Source organism: Eurosta solidaginis, chromosome 3, assembly GCF_040869045.1.
Source record: "Eurosta solidaginis isolate ZX-2024a chromosome 3, ASM4086904v1, whole genome shotgun sequence".
Taxonomy (NCBI): Eukaryota; Metazoa; Arthropoda; class Insecta; order Diptera; family Tephritidae; genus Eurosta; species Eurosta solidaginis.
This window is the reverse complement of record NC_090321.1, coordinates 248,142,745-248,161,853: the sequence shown is the minus strand read 5'-3', so window position 1 is coordinate 248,161,853 and position 19,109 is coordinate 248,142,745. Positions and strand designations below refer to the sequence as shown.

General features: G+C 34.6%; 1 protein-coding gene and 1 long non-coding RNA gene across 3 annotated transcripts in view; one reads left to right on the top strand and one right to left on the bottom strand.

Moving 5' to 3' along the window:
- The window catches only part of fdl (fused lobes), a 134,013-nt gene that overhangs the window by 10,963 nt on the left and 103,941 nt on the right, over positions 1 to 19,109 (top strand). The window contains exon 1 of one of the 2 annotated variants that reach the window (XM_067775837.1): positions 728 to 795. The exons of the other annotated variant lie outside the window; for it this stretch is intronic. The gene's annotated coding sequence lies outside the window, so the exon portion shown is untranslated. Of the gene's footprint in view, positions 1 to 727; positions 796 to 19,109 lie in introns of those variants that run through there. 2 annotated transcript variants of the gene reach the window in all.
- Positions 2,997 to 3,794, bottom strand: LOC137247065 (uncharacterized). Its single transcript, XR_010951769.1, has 3 exons — positions 3,655 to 3,794; positions 3,368 to 3,527; positions 2,997 to 3,312 (listed from the first exon to the last, which is right to left on the bottom strand). It is a non-coding gene; the product is annotated as an uncharacterized lncRNA (long non-coding RNA).

Genomic DNA, 19,109 nt, shown 5'->3' with positions numbered 1-19,109 from the left:
CCCGATTCTTTCCAGAGACTGCTTACACTCTTAACACGCATATAGATGCTGTGCTATGCGAGATTATTGCCTTAATTGCTGCTTGACTGTCAATATAAAAGTTAACAGGGTTGAAACTTAAGTTATTCACTTCCCGGGCTTCTACTGCTTTGGTTACGGCTAATATTTCCGCTTGGAAAACGCTACAGTAATCCGGCAGCCTATAGCATCTGCTTATTTCCGGATCAGTACAGTATACCGCAGACCCTACTCCTTCCACTACTTTGGAACACAGTGGTTAAAGTTCATATTTAAATTAATTGAGACTGGAAAAATTGGAAATTTAATTTAAAAGGGACACCCTAATGTATATACTTACATACATGTGAACATGGCGATAATTTGACTGCTGATAACACTAAGTATTGAGTTGAGATTAAATTTAAATACATTCTAATGCATAAGGCGAATTGGACGGAAAGAAGAAAAGAGAAAGCGAGGCCGTTGCGCACTTAGGCTAGGTTCCATTATTAAGTTATGCGCTTGATAACAATTAGAATTGATTAAAAATGTGTAATTGTCTTGAAATTGTCTATTGTCTCGACGTCAACCTAATTAAATTTTATTGCTGTATTAAAACCGTACATATGTATGTATGTATATGAAAAATGTTATATAAACTCCATCTGTTCGATTTTTTGCTGTTGAACCCAAACGGCAAGGAGTTGAGGGCGGAAAGAGAAAAATCGATCGGTAAACCGACTTTTGTAAGGGAAGCTCTCTAGATCTCGCTTGAGACCTGGCTTCAAACTAATAGTGAGTTATTAGATATAAGTTTATACCTTCAATGAGCTGATTTGAAAGTAATTATCATTAAAGTCAAATAATCCTATACAAGTCACACACAGCTGTGAACATGAAAATAAATGCTTCTCTGCCAATTTGCGTAGTGTTGCTATTCATTTTTCCTACAAATACGCGCGTAGGGCTCTACATGTTTCTACGGCGACTCCGAACGCAATTTGTAAAGGCCGCGGCACAATGAAATTTTTCAAAGAAAGATGCGTTTAACACAAGCTTATACATTCCAGTAACATCGCCACAATCAACCAAGATGTTGCGTTTATAAATATGAAGGAACTTCAGAATTGGTAATTGAATTTTATTTCGCCTTACCCATTCACATACAAAATTTCACGAAGCACTGTTATAAACATTCTCCCTATACAACAAAACTACTTGCTAACATATTTTGTGTTGTTGTTGATAAGCACACTCCCCACAGGCCTTGGGGAGTGTTATCGATGTTCATAGTCCTTTGCCGGATGCAGATACGGTACGTTCCGGTAACAAGTACCATAAAGGTACTAGCCCGACCATCTCTGCACTCAAAAAAAAAAAAAAAGCTGGTATCAGAGCGATGCTAAATAATCATCAATATGCAACTTTGGAGTATCAATTCTTCTTCATCAACCGTGTTATGCAATTGATATTTTCGAAATTGGCAATTGGATATTTTCGAACTTTATGGTTTGATACTAACTAACAAGTATCAATTTGATATTTTGTATGTGTTATCAACTTGATGCTCTCTCCTATTATTTCTGCCATAACATAGTATCTATTTGGTATCAGTTTGAAATTATTTTTTAATTAAATTGATAGTTTTTGCGCTCTAATATGATATTTACTTTTTATAAAACATACCAGTTTTAGTATCATTTTTATACTTCCATAAGTTCAACCATTTCACAAAAAGAAAATTCTTTTTTCGGTTTTAAAATTTTTTTATTCTTATAAAGCAAATTCCTTTTACATTGTGGTACATGCGAATAGGGGGTCCTTCGAATTCAGTTATATTGTTTATTTGTAAAACATTTTCTTTAATTCCAACTTCATAGCACTGCTAGTGCTCATTATAAACCTTTTATATTATAACATTGACTTAAAATATAGATTTCATTACTATGACTTATCAGAATATGTTTAATTTTGTGCAAAGTTAACATATTTGTTCTAAGAGTTAAGAAGTAATCTTCTTTATAAATTAATCCATTATAATTTAAGTGCGGTGTTGTAGTATTTTCAAAATTAATATTGACATTAGACAGTACGTAAGCAAAATCTTACATTTCTATGTTACAATATTTTTTTGGAAGATCTAGTATGTATTTGGAATACCATTCGCATATTGTTCTAAAAATGTTGTAAATTTCAATGCAGCTTTTATACTTAACGAGTATGTAATATTCTTTCTACACATAACATTTCGGGAATATATTTTAGCTTCTCTAGGTTTGAAGCTTTTTTTTTGTTTGTTTAACTTGTATTCCGTGTCAATGTTAGTAAAACGTTTAGAGCAAAAATGTAGGACTTTTTTGTTTTTATATGCAATTCTTCTGGAATAATTAAAAAAAAAAAAAATTTGTTTTAAAGCGTCTGCAATAGTTAAATTTATAGTTTTTCTTGTATAAACAATACGTCTTTTCTACAAAATTATCTTTTGCGTAACATTTCATTAAAATATCTTAACAAGCTTTGGTGATGAGACTTTCAAACTTTGAAAATACTTCATCTTTACATATAGTGATATCATTCTCATCTTCACTACTATTAGTTGTGGTCTGAAAACAGATTACTAACTCATTACATGAGTACATTTTTCTTTCAAAATTATTATTGGATTGTTTATGTGTTACACTGGTGTCAATATTAGTTTTCAATAGCTCAGTATTGCTTACAATTTTAGTATTTTTGAATACTTTTAAATTCATATGTCTTTTTATGTGTACTTTAAATCTTTTTAAACTTGTATATTCTTGATTAAAATTATTGTAAGTACATTTGTAAATATCTACTTCATTTAACCTATGATGTAAATTGAAATGTGAGTAAAAATCTCTCAAGTTAACAAAATCTCTGTGGTATTTAAAACAAAACATTTTTGCCCAAATAAACTGAACAGTGTTACTGCATTTACATACAATGGCTTAAATTAGAAATAAGATTAGTTACAAATGGTTTTTCTACATCGTAAGAAGTCGAAATATCGTAAAAAAAATGTTGTAAAAACTCCATACATGATAGGATTCATCTGGGTATTTCAAGGAAAATATTTAATAAATTTTAAAGCAAATGTCCAATGAAACTACAATCGAGCTAAATTTAAATTTGTGATAACCAAAGCTCACGTAAAAATCTGTTAAATTCAAAAGATCAAGACCCACTACAATTATAAATGGCTGCATTGGCGATTTCGACTCTGTGGAATTTTTAGTACGCAATTCTATTTGGTGTTGTAAATCATTTATCGTTGCTATATGTAAAATGGAACTTTTCGCGGATTTAGTCGAGTATTTAATTATAAATAGGAGATTATAGGACTTACTTATGTCGACCTCGCCTTTTGCAGATGTCAATAGATTCCTGTAGTATTTGTCCTTTATGTTGTGCTCAAAGTAAGCAGTAAGCTTTGGAAATGCTTCACACTATTTCGACGTTAATATGAATTGTTTTTCAGGTTAAAGTTCTTTAAAATCTTCTTCAAACTGAAAAAATATGTACATATGTGAGTTAGTATTGTGTTGATTCTAATTTTTAACAAAAATGGAATTATCACAAACATTTACACCTGTATATCACTTTTTATTTGCAACCAAACTTAATATTACTCACCTTTTCTGTTTTGTTGCAATTCCTGCAGGCAATTTTTAATTTTTTATTTTTCACCAACCGATCACGACAACACTATTCGCGGCAACAAACGACAAATAATTAACCCCGAACAACTATCGAGTCGCGTGCGAACAGCGAAGTTCGACTTTTCCAACAGTCAGTTTCAATCTGATACTATTGCTTATGAAAATATTTAGGTGAATATCAATTTGACATTTTGAAGATAAAATCTAATTAATTAGTTATCAAAATAATAAGCTAAGTTGTAATCTAATATCTTTGAGGATCTATTTGATGATTTATACTGCTATATTAATACTGAAGATATTACACTGGTCTCAATTTGACATTTTTGAGATGTAAAATTAATATATTTCCTCAGCAATTCAATAAGCAAGATATAGATTTAATACTTTTCACTATCATTTTTATATGATTCATCTTTACATTGATAATAAAAATATGATACTGCTAAAAATGTCATTTTAGCACAACCGGTATTAAACTGATAGTGATACTTTTTTTTGAGTGTGGACCGATTTGGTATGAGCACATGCAACCTTCTAGGCCATACTGCCCTCCCACCTCCTAGATACATCAGGTGTTCGGGATCGTCAGAGCCTCAGGTAGGTGACCTTAAGAATTGGGTTGGAGAAGCTATATATTGCGCCGGCAACCCATTGAGAGGGGTGCGCTACACAATCCCTTGAATCAATTTGGTATTTTAGTTGCCTCTTACGACAGGCATACCTACATATTTTGTGTCGTATTCATTTGTTATATTGCAGTTTTTACTTGCGAAAAATGTTAGAAAAGTGACCAACGAGCGTTAAAAATAGTTTCACTTGCCAAGTTGCCAGCACCTTTAGCCAAAGCAAATTTCGAATTCTTGCTTGCAACAAAAGTTTGCAAGTTGGCTACTTTTTCATATCAGATGGCGCAAGTATCGCCCAATCTACCATTCCCCATTAAAATACATGCAATTTACTCATAATGCGTAAGATTGTGTTAAACGCATATATATGAAAAACTGCTTATGTGACGGGGTTTTTTTTTAAAGTAGATGAGTTTTTACTGAGAAGCTTTCCATTGCAGAAATACAATCTGCGTGTTTGCCAAATCACTGCCGAGGGGCGACCTCGTTTAGAAAAATCTGTTTCTAATTGAAAAAACTTGTTTCTGAATTTTCATAATGCTTTGTCTGGGAGTTGAACCCAGGATCTTCGGTGTGGTAGGCGGTGCACGCTACCATACACCACAGCGACCACGAAAATAGCAGCACAAAGGAAGGATTGACCAGTTAGTCTTTCCTTCCAGTTAGTCTTCCCTACCCATTAAGTTTTAGATCTTGTTCCTATACTTTTTATTATTAGCTCAGTATAATAACCAAGTTATTCGATGGTCGAATAAAAACCCAGCGGGTTAGGGAGCTTAGAATATACCCGCCTTTCGTAAGAGGTGACTAAAATATTAAAATGGTTCAAGGGCTTGCATGCGCAATTTTTAGCTGCTCCAACCCAATTGTCAACCTCACCTACCCGTGGCGAATCCAGTTTCTTAAGCAGCCGAGGCTCTGGGGACCCCAAGTTCCTGATGTAAGTAGGGGGTGAGGGTGGGATGGCCTAGAAGGTTCACTATAGTCATATTGAATTGTTCCCGAAATGTTTGGGCTTGTACTTTAATGTTGTTGTTACCGCAACGCACCGGATCTATATCCGGCAAAGAACCATCAACAACGATAACTCTCCCCAAAACCTTCGGGAAGGGTCTTTATCGCTACAACAACAACAACAATGGTCGAACAATCAAAAGCTGCAGCTGATTTGTTCCAACCCCAAGATCACGTAGTCTTTGGATAAAAAATACAATCCACCATGCCGTCCCCTATACAACTTGTACCGCCTAATCTGTGTGTGTTTGGTGTCTTGCATAATCATTCAGCAGCTCAGCCACTTAATTGCCTAATTTCTTTTAAATCTATTATTAGCACATATTCATTTATCTTTTACTTAATATGTTCTATGCGAACTGTTAAAGAGTCAGTGCGAATGTACGTGCATTCACTTCAAAAAATGTTCAACCTTAGAAAATACTTATTTTTTTTGGGCCAAAATTCCTATAGCACGAGACCTAAAATCTGCAAAGAATATCTGTTGAACCTAATATTACTACATAACGGATCATTATAAGAATTAACAACTTTACATTATGTAGGTCTTAGGCTAGGTTGGAGTGCAGGGTACACATAGAGCAGAAACATTGGGTCCGTTTTATTACCACTAAAAGTCACCATTACCTTTCCTCTTGGAACCTGCTGAAGGCTTCCAAGTCCTCGATAGTCCACGACCTGGCACATATTGTCCAGAAAGTGAGCTCCCAGAAAGCGCTGCCTTTTGCCAATGAACGCCAGGAAGTTGAAGACGAGGTAAACCAGCGTTTCCTTCTCTTCCTCCTTACAACTCCTGCATCAAGGCGCTCATAACCCATAAGGAAGTGTTCAGTTAGTCCTCCTACAAGTGTAAAAGTTATACCCCTACGTATGCTGTGGTGATCTCTGATAACGGGGTTTTTAAAGATCCCATATTGGCCAGGTTTTCTTCTATGTCGGACACTCCGATGTTTGTAGCCATCCTTCGTCGGCTTGGCATTATTCTGCATATAGCAAGGGGCATTCCTAAGCGTTCTGGGTGAGGAACAGTCTTCCTGGTCGTATCCTGCTTAGCGAGTTCATCTGCAATGCAGTTTTCCACGATGTCTCGTGACCCATGTCAAGCAAATATGGTTCTATTGGGCCAAATCTTGAAGAAATCTGCGACAGATTAGTGTTAGTTCAGAATTGAATGAGTAAGATCCAAGGAATTTGATAGAAGCCTTGCTGTCGCTGAAAATAAAGATTTCGTTGCCGATACTGTATGTTCCTATCCTAACTACGGCTTGCATGATGGGCTATACTTTTGCCTGGAAGAAACTAAAGTGATAAGGTAGTCTGAAGGAGAGTTGGAGGTATAGGTGCCTCCAGATCTAGGTGCCTCCAACTCTGCCGTTTAGGAGAACCCCGTCGGTGTATATGAAAATGCAACAACAAGTCACCTATCCAACTCAGCCAAACCATGAACACTGGGAATGTTTGCTATAAAGCTGCCTTCCGCAATCGTTGTGATCGTACAGCGATCTGTGCTAGGAAGAAGTAAACTGTATTTGCTAGGCATGCTATGGTTTTAGTACTCCAATTGGACAAATCTCTTAAACGCAGGGCTAACGTTGTCGCTGCTCGAAAACCAGCTAGATTCAATGGTAGAATGTCAAGCATTATTTGAAGAGCTTCACTAGGCATTGTTCTTAGAACACCACTTATCGTGATAATATTAGATCTGTGGAATTTACCCGCATTGCTTAAGGCCAGTCACCGTACGACTATTCCATACAGCAGTATGGGTCATATAATCGCGGCATGAATCCATCTAATAAGCATTTAACAAGCTGCTGTATAAGGCATATTTATTTGAAGTACTATTCATCAGAAAACAACTAAGAATCAAACAATTTAGAAAACAAGTTTTTCAAAAAAAAAATTCAAAGAATTTAGTAAATATAGCATTTTAGTTTTATTTGAAGGAATCAGCAGAATAAGTGTAAAACAAATTGGATTTTTAAAAACATTAGCCCATTTTAGAAAATTTGCTTAGTAACCAGTTTACACTCATCAAAACATGAACATAATGCATTGACATAGCATTCTTTCTCCGTAACAAACTTTACTTTTTGTAACGTATTTAAATAAGGCTTAGATAAGGTTTGTGCCATTTTTTTCTGGATACGCAAGTTCTCACATTTTAGTTCCATTTTTTCTGCCTTTTCCCGTAATATTTCTTTCACTTCTCAATTGGAAGTTTATTAATAAGTTTTGTGTTTTTGTATTTAGTTATTTTTAAATCGTGCTAGTTCTGTATGCCGTACGTACATACTTAATATTAGGGCTGGGAGTTTCATCCGGCTTTTTCAACTATCTGGATAAACCGAATTTTCGAATATTTAGATAGCTAAGAAAAAAATCTGGCTATCAAAATATCTCCGGCTACGTAAACAGAAAATCCAGAAATCCGCATATCCCGATAAACGAATACAATAGCTGAATATCCGGATACCAGAACCATGGTTCAACTATATGGTTGGCTCATCTCAACAGCAACAGCATACCTCTGTACCGATTTTCAAAATCTGTGTGTTGGTTTTGGGCGGGTGGAATGGAGAGAAATCATAAAAGGAGAAAACAGAGGAAATGGGAAGAAAAAGTAGAGGAAGTTGAAGGCAAATCGGAAAACTAAAAAGAACAAGGAACATTTTGGGAGTGAAAGTAAAAGTAAGAATAACGGCAATGTTTTGAGACAAAGTAGTAAAAAGAGGTTAACAGAAAGATTAAGAATAAGGATAAGATTTATGGTAATGGTGAGAGATAGACTTGGATAGGAGCAGGAGCGGGAAGATTTACGGAAGAATAAAAGGGATAGGGAAATTTAATGAGCCGAACAGAGGACGGGCAGGTGGATACATAGAGAAATTCAGAACAATGCTGTCGGTTTGATCATACATCTGGGAGTATTTCATGTTTGTTTAAACGTTTCCAGGGTTACCCAGAACTGTTTAAAATAAAGTTCTGATAAGCCAAAGACTTTTCCCTTAAGGTTAATCTATAAGCTTTGATTTGATAATAGTACACTTAGCCCATCTGCTGTTTTGAACTTTGATCTTGGAGTTTCTGAGCATTGTATGACTGGATTGAAAATCAGTTGTCTAAATAATGTGTCTAATGTTAAGAATAAGAGTCCGGCAGTCGTTCAAAAAATAAATTTTAGCGCTCTCTATAATTCACTTCGTTATGAAAAATGGGAAACTGTTTATGCTGAAATGGATGTGAGTAAAGCTTACAATTTATTTTTGACTACGCTTCAATCGCACATAACAAATTCTAGCTTTGTTACTTCACCTAAACGTTCTGAGACTATTCTAAAACCCTGGATCAATCGCGATCTACTTAAGAAAATTAAACTTAAAAATAAATTACGCGTCAAATGTCGCAAGCATCCTACAAACACTCGCCTCCGGAAGCGTGTAAAACACCTCACATGCAGTATAAATAAAGAATGTCGTTATAGGCATCTCAGTTTTTATAAAAATAGATTTTTAGCTGCGAAGGGTGACGTGAAGAAAGAATGGAATGTCGTCAACGATATTCTTAATCGGAATAAGGAAGACCAAACTAATTCGTTTGTTCTAGATATCGACGGTAAACTTGTTTCTCACCCGTTAGAAATTGCCACTCACCTGAATGATTTTTTCATTACAATTGGTAAAGAGTCCGCTCCAAATAATAATAATATACGCTGCACTTGCAATAACCGCTTAATTTACTCTGTAGATACTTCTCCAGGTTGTAGTTTCTTCTGTGAACCAATTTCTGGGTCAGAGATTTTAAGTTTAATAAATTCTTTAAAAAGTACTGATTATTCTGGGAATGATGGTATCTCAAATCGTACTTTAAAGAACATTGCTTTCTATGTTGTTGACGTTTTAAAGCATTTATTCAACTTAAGTATAGTCACAGGTGTGTTTCCAGCCGATCTAAAATGTGCTATTGTCATACCATTACATAAGAAAGGTAATAAGAAAGATAAAAATAACTACAGACCTATTTCCCTCTTGCCATCAATCTCTAAGGTGTTTGAGAAGAGTGTTAAATGCAGATTCTTGCAATATTTGGATAAAATCAAGTTTTTTAGTCCATTGCAATATGGATTTCGGTCAGGAGTATCTACTGAAGACGCTCTTCTTAACTTATGCTCGTTTATTTATAAAACAATGGATGTAAAAGGGACTTGTGCTAGTCCTTTTGTTGATATTACAAAAGCTTTTGACATGGTTGACCATAATATTCTTTTAAGTAAGTTGCACTCAGCAGGTTTCCGTGGAAACGTTCTAGATTGGTTTAAATCATATCTAAATTTAAGAAGTCAAAAAGTGAAAGTAAACAATAATCTAAGCTCACCTAGACTAATTGATTTGGGTGTTCCGCAGGGCTCAGTCCTAGGACCAATTTTATTTCTGATTTATATAAACTCGCTTTTTCAATATCTTTTGTAGGAAAAGTCGCAGCATTTGCCGATGATTTGGCAATCGCATATAGATCAAACAATACTTTTAATCTATATGTGGATATAAATCACGATGTGAGCCTCCTAAGAGAATGGATCGCTTCTCATAAGCTTATTGTAAGCAATAAAACTAAGCTAATGTATTTTGGTCTTGGTGGAAAGGAAGCAACTAGTGGTGATATTATTTTTCACTCTGCAAGTTGTTTGCGGCATAAACTTTGTACTAGTGCTTGTATTGAAAACGAGTCTCGAGTTAATTATTTTCCTTATTTAAACTGTGACGCAATGTGTTTCAACGTCGAAGTTGTCAATAATTTTAGATATCTAGGTGTTATAGTCGATCATAACCTAAGCTGGTCTTCGCATATCTCAGCTATGAAAGTTTACTTGCTAGCAACTGTTCGCTCTTTTTATCGCCTGCAAAAACTATATGCAAATAGTGTATTGAAAATGATGTATTATGGACTTGTACAGTCAAAACTTCAATATGGCATAAGTTGCTGGGGCAGTGCATATTCTAGTAGAATTCGACCACTCTTAATGTTGCAAAAGTGTCTTATACGAAGAATTTTTAATGCTAACCGTTTAACGCACTCGATGATTCTCTTTAGAAGATTAAATATTCTCCCTGTAAGACACTTGTACTACTTTAAATTATTAAACATTTTTTTTATGAGAAGTGGTTATCTACATAGTCCAATATACACGTCACGTATGTTAAGGAGCAATTCTAATGCAACTGTTACTGTTCCTGCCTCACGCACAACTCTTTATCGAAACTTCTATACCATAGTATCGTGTATGATTTTCAATAAGCTCACTTTTAAGTTGCTTGCTACGTAATGAACCGATGTGCTTATTTCTAGTTATTTTAATTACTTTATTTTAATATTTTATTCATCATCAATATTAAACCTTTCTAACTCCGTTTAAATGTTATTTGATTGCACTTCGCATTCTAACTTCCATTGTAATCATTAGAAGAAATGGCGTTATCACTGTTCTCATTTTGATCACTCAACGCCATTAGCTATTATCTTATTGTATCTACTTATTGTATGTTCACTAATGTACTAATGTTAAAATCTGTTAAATTTCATTCAGAAGATAATACTGAATAATAATAAAAAAAAAAAAAAATTGTTAAAGCAACGTTGCTGTAAAATCTCTTCCGCTATATATCTTGACACCAGTCACCTCTTTCTGCTCAATGAGCCTACTTGAACGCTTGGTTTACATAGATAAATGTTGGGTCTTGAGACCGTATACCGTCAATCTCGAGTTTTCGTATTACAAGCTTCCCAACTTTAACTAATCCCCAATTTCATGATATTGTTCCAGATCGTCAATCATTTCGCTGACGTCATTAATATGTTTCCATATACCTTAGTTGTGGACAATGTGATACTCTAAGGATTCAGCCATTCAGTTCCGTTGAATATAACTTCTTCCTTTTCTCTCAGGAAACGGAAATAAACCCTCCCACAAAAAAAAAATGCATGCCGCAGGTGCTATTATCCTGCACGTAACTTCATATTTCCGTAATCGGTGGCTGCCGTGGTGTGATGGTAGCGTGCTCCGCCTACCACACCGAAAATCGTGGGTTCACGCCCCGTAAAAAGCAACATCAAAAACTTCAGAAACAAGTTTTTTCAATTAGAAGAAAATTTTTCTAAGCAGTATCGCCCCCGGCAGCATTTGGCAAATACTCCGAGTGTATTTCTACCATGAAAAGCCTTCAGTGCAAACTCATCTGCCTTGCAGATGCTGTTCGGAGTCGGCATTAAACAAGTGTTGGCTAATATGATTGCTATTGACTTATTGCCTATTTCCTTGGTGGATTGTGATGGGCTCAGCTCAGTTTCGATTTAAATTTTTCGACCAAAACACTCCCCAAAATCCAACAAATAATTTTTTTTTTCAAAAAACTGTTGTAAAAACGTTGGCGATAACAGTTTTTAAAAAAAAAAAAAAAATATTTTTTAGGTTTTGGGGAGTGTTTTGGTCGAAAAATTGACCCTTTCACCATTTTTTTGCGCTGGCTCGAAAATTATTTTTTTAGGTATGCGTAGTGGAACTTTCTTTTCCTGAGCCCAAATCCTATCGAAAAATCGATGGCGCGATATCGTTTAATAAATCGACCCAGTCTAATGTACATAGCTTTATTTTATTTATTATAAATTTACAATAAATATTACCAATTAGCGCATTGGCGCTCAGAAACATCTATTGAGGCTAACACCAAAACGGCGGTTTCTTGCTATTAGTAACCAGCGTTCTGAAAGTCGTAAAAGGAAAAGGTGGAGCCGCAGAAGGATAACGTATTTCAGAATTGTTTAATTGTTTGTTTTACCATAAATAACGAAAACACATACTAGTTTTAACCATCGCCATAAATGTTTAGCATTTTCATCGCCTATATGAACGGTCTTGCTCAGAAGTTACAACTAGGCCCTTAATGGTTGTAAAGTTAATTAAGAGTACAGCGAGAGGTCCGAAACTCATACCACTCATAGCGAATTAAGTAGCTCAAGCAAAACAGATGGACAGTAAAATATAAGAATATTTGTTATTGAAGGACTAAATAAAATACTTGCCTGTTTTCTTTCCAAATGTTGATTTTCATTTACAGGCTCAAATATTTATTCACTTTCGAATAAAAATTAAAAATTCCGACAAATTTTTAAACTGCTTTCAAGGCGAATCTATACCAGGTGTTGACAAAGCGAATTCAACCGATTCGCCGTGTAGAGGAATGTCAAGTCAAAAGAAAATTCTAATTAATTTCGACTAACTGACAAGGCGTTGTATGGAAAATAATCAAGAAGAATCAATCAGCTGTTGGGATGACAACACCTGGTACTGAATTCGCCTTGCCTTTTTCATGTCTTGCCACTTTTTTTTGAAAAAAATTCACCTCTGCTTCTACTTCTGAAACTGAAAAGTTCAGTAGTAAAGTACAAGGTTTCAAATTTATTGATATTAGAGAAAAATTGCAAAGTTTACAAACGGCGATGGTTACTAGGACATGTTTCTGAATTTCACTTCTTCATCAGCTAGCTTCTCGGGAACTGAGTATTGAACTCGAATCTCCAACATTCATACCAGTGTAAAGGCAAATGCCTTTAACCACTCAGCCATATGAATGCCCCGCTGTTCACTTTGCAATTGGTCTCTAAGTATTGCCTTTTTGTTGTTATTCCTTTCATTCACCATTTAGGTACATACTAATTCTATACGATATTTAATCCAAATAGTGTGGAATATTTTAGGCGCGCTTAAAAGCTTAGTAACATTGGATTTTTACAGCAATACTTTTTATACTCAGCTGAGCAGAGCTCGCAGAGTATATTAATTTTGTTCGCATAACGGAACCCTGTAACGGCATAAACTAATCGAGATAGATATAGACTTCTATATATAAAAATGATTTGTTGAGCAAAAAAAGAAATTCATTTAGTCATGTCCGTCCGTCCGTAAACACGATAACTTGAGTACATTTTTAGGTAATTTGGTATGTAGGTTCCTGGGCACTCATCTCAGATCGATATTTCAAATGAACGAAATCGGACTATAACCACGCCCACTTTTTCGATATCGAAAATTTCGAAAAACCGAAAACCTGCGATAATTCATTACCAAAGACGGAAAAAGCGATGAAACTTGGTAGGTGAGTTGAACTTATGACGCAGAATAGAAAACTATTAAAATCTTGGACAATGGGCGTGGCACCGCCCACTTTTAAAAGAAGGTAATTTAAAAGTTTTGCAAGCTGTAATTTGGCATTCGTTGAAGATATCATGATGAAATTTGGCAGGGACGTTACTTCTATTACTATATGTGTGCTAAATAAAAGTTAGCAAAATCGGATAACGAACACGCCCACTTAAAAAAAAAATTTTTAAAGTAAAATTTTTACAAAAAATTGAATATCTTTACAGTATATAAGTAAATTATGTCAACATTCAACTCCAGTAATGATATGGTGCAACAAAATACAAAAGTAAAAGAAAATTTCAAAATGGGCGTGGGTGTGACATCTACCATATTAAGTAGAAGAAATTGACAAAGTTATCAGGGCGACATCCAGAGCCCTTGGAATCATTACAGGAATACTGTTCGTGGTATTACATATATAAATAAATTAGCGGTACCCGACAGATGATGTTCTGGGTCACCCTGGTCCGATATCTCGAAAACGCCTTCACATATACAACTAAGGTTCACTCCCTTTTAAAACCCTCATTAATACTTTAATTTGATACCCATATCGTACAAACCCATTCTAGAGTCACCCGTGGTCCACCTTTATAACGATATCCCGAAAAGGCGTCCACCTATAGAACTAAGGCCCACTCCTTTTTAAAATACTCATTAACACCTTTCATTTGATTCCAATATCGTACAAACACATTTAAAATACTCTTTAATACCTTCCATTTGATACCCATGTCATACAAACACATTCCAGGGCTTCCCTAGGTTCATTTCCCTACATGGTGATTTTCTCTTAGTTTGTCTCCAAAGCTCTCAGCTGAGTATGTAATGTTCGGTTACACCCGAACTTAGTCTTCCTTACTTGTTTTATTAGCAGTGCTTCCGTGTTAACTATTATATCAATCTTATCATCTGTATTTAATTAGCGAGACTTGCTCATATTGCTTTATACAATTGTTTTGTTATTGATATTAGAGAAAAAAATAATAATATCAATAACACAACAATTGTATAAAGCAATATGAGCAGGTCTCGCTAATTAAGAAAAATTTTAGAAAAATTGCTTAGAGCAGTGAACGGTAAAGTTCAAAGTTCATTTCTAACCGTGTACTATTAAATAAACGAATATAGTACATACATTTTTTGCTTTCACTGAATATCCCAAAATAAGGTTATTAACCGTATCGTCATAAATCCGGCTGGCGTATAGTTTCACAAACGAGTATGAACCGGATATCCACGCTTCCTGGACTTTATCCGTGTCAGCGGATTATACGTATAGACGTCCGAATATTCGAATATGCGGACAGTCCCAGCTGTACTTAATATGTATATTTTTCTGAGACTGGGACAACCGGGGGTGCTGCCTGTAGCCACAGTCAACATAATCGAATTAATTGATGAAATATGTATATGCTCAATAGCTCTCAAAATACATTTTTATTATGTTCTTAAAATTGTATCATTTCTTAAAGAGGACGCTCTATGTAGATGATGATAATGCTATGTTATAAACCTTGGGTCGTATTAAGGTGGCAGACACACTGGCTTAAGTCTTAAATTATTCAAGTCTTTCGTAAGCTGTGCGTCGTGTTTTCACGAAGTGAACCGGACGCAGCTATAATTTTTTTTTAATATGACCCTTTAAAGGCCCTGAAAACTTGCCATATTCATAACACATATGTATATATATATTGGTATCTGTTATTGGTGCCTCAACCTAAAAAATGTGATAACTTCATAAAATAGGAAACGTCAACAAATTTTAAAACAAAAAATAAAGTCTCCAAAATGTGAATAAATTTGCCAACCCAAAAATTTATAGATTATGAATATGGCGGAAAACCAAAAACTCATTGGTTGGCTATGGTATCGTTATTACAAAGGCGTTATTCTATGGCTTCAATAGCCTATTACATTAATTTCCATAAGTTTGGTAGTTATTTCGCAACTTTCTTTCTATCTCATGATCAATTCATACATGATTGAGCTTTACAGTCGTGAACAAAGTTTGGTCTCACAAATAAAGGCATTTACATGCGTCACACTTTTATTGCAAATAATCAAAAATATTTATTGACACGTAATCATAAAAATTTATTTGTACATGATACAAGAAAAAAAATATCGCTTTTTCGACTGCTGAGTGGAATATCACCATATCTCAACTGCTGTTTGGAAAACGCCCCATCTCAAAATAATTCGTAATTCGCCGTTCAGTCGAGTTAGGGTGATATTCCACTCAACACTCAATTTATAACAACGCCCTTCAATGACTTCATATCAAGCATCTTAAATAGTTGTTAACTAATGGATTTGTTATATCTGTATATAAACTCGGAGTACTGGAGTCCTGATAACCACCAAATAATACCGCACAAAGTTTTCCTTCCACAAGGGCCCCTGCTCCAGAGTCTCCATCACATGTATTTTTTTCAGGAGATGCAGCACAAATGAATGTTTCTGGAAAATCATGCGGTAGTTGTTTATGCTTATAAATACGCTTGCATCGTTTTAAGTTTACTATATACAATTGAATAGTTTGGAGAGGATGATTATGAGCTCTAGTATTTAGTGTTCCCGAACCCCATCCGCTAATTTGAAGTGGCGTGTTCTCTGTTAATTGACTTTCGCAAAGAGATATTGGTTTTACTTGATCTGTTTCCAAAAAAAATCCCACCACTTTAATCACAGCTATATCCATATATGCTGTTCTTCTATTATATTCAGGAGGATGATGAATTTCGTACACAATGTGTTTTTGCCCTTCTTCTGTTTCACATATATCGGTTACACCAGCTACAAGGACAAACTCCCTCCGAGCTCGATCTTGTATGCAATGCGCAGCTGTTACCACCGAATTCATATTGACTAATGAACCAACGCATACATACATGTTTTTATAAAAAATTGCTACCGAATGTCGACTCTGCTCTATTCTTATATCTTCGGCATTTTTAAGACGAAATTGCGCATTCGTAGAAGTCAAATGACAGCTTAGCATGATAAACAGGATCGAAAAATTAATGCTTGAATTCATTTCTTTTATTTTAACACCTTTTGCACTACTTTTTAAGTATAAACTACTGCGTGATAAAGTTTGGGGGCTCTATTTATACCTAATTGAGTCGTGTGAGTAAATAGTAAACAAAATCTTTTTCTTACGCATTTCAGGAATATTTCTAAATTGATATTAAAGCTATACAAAAAAAAAATCTGTTTTTTTAATTAGTTGAACAAACAGCTCAGCTTTAACAAAACAATTGCTTTAGTTTTTCAAAAGAAATTTTCCTTGTAATTGTTTGTTTGTTTATATATGTATTCGCAGAGTGGAATTGTGTTATTAATTTGAAATGTGTACAGCGCACGGTGGGGTATTTAATCAATCTAGCTGACCAAAACTAAAACAGCAGTTATTTCTGTTAAAAAAGTGGTTGTGATCATTGTTATGAAAGGAAATATTTGACAGTAAATTCACGCTGTTCCGGGCAGAACTATTATGGATCGAGCCCGGTTTCGGAGGGAGCACTACATGAGATATGTATGCCAATATGGGTATCAAACGAAAGGTATTTTACTCCGCATTTCTATTGACACTTTTAAGTAGGCGTGCCACTTAGGGTTGCCACCTCACCTTATTTTTTTATATTTCTTTGTATATCCACTACCATCTCGGAAACGGCTTAACCGATTTGAATCAAATTTGGTACATCGTTATAGTATCACATTTGAAGACTTTTAACCTAGATGTTGCCACTGAGGATGTTCTCACAAGGTTGCCACCTTTTGCCAATAGGGGTATCAGTCTCTTACAAAATTGATCACCACTCAAAAAATCGTGGGTATGCGCAGCCATTTTTGTTATTAAACTTTGAAACAAACACAAGCTTATGTATTGCCAAAAAATTACTGACATGATATGCAATGAAAAAGAGATATATCTTTTTGTTTACAAGGTTTTTAAAAAATTGAATATTGAAAAATAATAGTATTACAAGTGGTTTAACTCAGTTAAAACATGCGGTATAAAACATCTAACATACGAATTAAAAACACATATACCTGTCCTAAAAGCAAATGTAACTAGATTTGATTAAGGCTAAACAAGTGAACAAGTATTTAGGTTAGAAGGGTATATTGCTTTTTAATCCAAAAATACATCGAACTACATACAATTTTTATACAACTTTAGATGTGCGCGGTTAGCTCCGTATACGTTGCAGATGGGTTTTGTGGTATGCATACTTTTAGTGGGCATCTAGGAAGGTCAGGGAGTATATTAAAAAAAAAAAATTGAAATATTTTAAAAATCTACTTTTGGCCAGCTAGATTGATCAAATACCCCACCGTGCAGCGGCTGTATTTTTGATGAATAAATACAGAAAAGTATAGTGGAACACTTAATTAGGTTTATCTGTTTCCAAGCTCCTAATATGTTCTATTGTATACTGCAACAAAACCATACATAAGTTTAGAACCATAACACTGCTCGAACTTAAGTGGGCTAACATAATGAAGATCTTGGGTTAAGTGTAAATGAGAGGTTAATTTCTTATGAAAACAATCTTTAAATAGTTCCAAAAAATGGTGAAATATTCGCAGTCGCGGCGATAAGCACACAGTGATAAACAGAAGAAAGGTTATACTAGATTGCTTAATGGTTAATTGCTGCCCTGAAAAACGTATCTTTGGAAATGATCTTGAAATAGTTCCGAAAACAACGGCTATACATAGTTAAAAAATATTCGGTAGCATTCCTTCCGATATGATTCCCGAAACATTTTACGTTAGAACTTTTTCGACACTTTTTAAGTATAAAATACACCGAAAGTAATTTTGTGGGCGCTATTTGTATAATATTGGGTTGTGTGAATAAAATATACACAAACAATTTTTCTTCAAGATTTCAGGAATTTGAAATAATAAAGATACTTCTAAACATATATGTAATACTCCTATATTGCTACAAAAGGCTAGTACCTAAATTTAAAATTTTTCTTGTCACACTTATGCTGCTACAATCACAAAAATTTTATAGGCTGTCTTGTTTTGATTTCGAATTCTAAACACATTGCGAGCATTTTCTATTAGCAATATAGGAGTATTACATATATGCTTCTAAATTTAATTTAAAGCTATACTAAGATAATCTTGTTTTTTTGCTCTCCATTATAAATCAATAGCTTCGCTTCTAATTAGCAGATCCGAGGTGAATGCTCTTATTAGCACTCACACCCAATAAAAAAAAATTGATATATGTATGTCTTCTTTAGTTAGTCCTATGCTTTATTTGTATTATGTTATGATTGTTTTTATATTATAATCTCACCTTTTCTATTCAAATGTTCCTTGCTTATTATTCTGTTTCTATTTTCCTCATTCGCTGTATGTAAACCTGTTTTCTGTTTATTATCGTTCTCATGTCACTTATTATCATCCTATTTTACCTTTTTATACTCAGCTGCGCAGAGCTCACAGAGTATATTCATTTTGTTCGCGTAACGGTAATCCGTAACGGCATAAACTAATCGAGATAGATATAGACTTCTAAATATATCTGGGCGAAAAAAGAAATTCATTTAGCCATGT